Genomic DNA, 1,017 nt, shown 5'->3' on the forward strand with positions numbered 1-1,017 from the left:
CAAAGGGCATCACTCTATAATAGTACAGTCCTCCGTCTGTGATGAAAGCAGTCTTTTCTTGGTTGTCTAGATGCATATGGATCTTGTTGTAACCAAAGAATGCATCCATGAAGCTCGGGAGTTCTTGCCCTGTCATTGCATCAACAAGCTGGTTGATCCTCAACAGGGGAAAGCTGTCCTTCAAACAAGACTTGTTCAAATCAATGAAGGCAATGCAGATTTTCTATTTCCCATTAGCTTTCTTGACCATTACCATGTCCGCCAGCCAGTTCGGATATTCCACTTCTTAGATGAGACCGGTGTTGAGTAGTTTTTGCACCTCTTCGTTGATCGCCTGCCACCGTTCAAAGGTGAAGTTCCTCTTCTTCAACCTAATGGGTTGGCAGCACTGGTCAATGTTTAAGTGGTGGGTGATGACCTTGGAGTCAATCCCTGGCATGTCTACTATGGACCAAGCAAACACGTCGGCATTGTCATTTTACAACTGAATGATATCTTCTTGAAGATGAAGATCTTGGACCATCATCTCGGGGTCTTCATCAGAGAGCAGAACCTGGATGAGGTCCTCGATGGGCTGGCTTCACTGTATCCTTAGTTCATCCCTCAGATCCATACTCTCAATGCTAAGGGTCATGACAGCATGAGGCCTTCCTCGGTAGGCCGTTAGGTAACATAGCCATGCAGTTCTCTGGTTTCCATGGGCTACACCCACCCCATATTGGGTCAGAAATTTGATGGCCAGATGATATGTAGAAAATGAGGCCCGCAGAGCATTCAAGGTCGGCTGGCCTAGGATGGTGTTGTATGGAGAGAGGACTTGAACAACGATGAAGTCGACCATCACTGTAGTGGTGATGTCGTTGTCTCCGATCAATAGGGACAAGATAATCTTTCCTTGTGGCATAAGAGGGTCTCCGGAGAAGCCGACCAGGGGAGTGTTGACCGGAGTGAGATGGTCCCTGCTGATGTCGAGCTACTCAAACGCTTTGTTCAGAACTGTTATGGCCATGTGCTTCT

Source organism: Nelumbo lutea, chromosome 7 (genome assembly GCF_056320005.1).
Source record: "Nelumbo lutea isolate HS-2025 chromosome 7, American lotus-T2T, whole genome shotgun sequence".
Taxonomy (NCBI): domain Eukaryota; kingdom Viridiplantae; phylum Streptophyta; class Magnoliopsida; order Proteales; family Nelumbonaceae; genus Nelumbo; species Nelumbo lutea.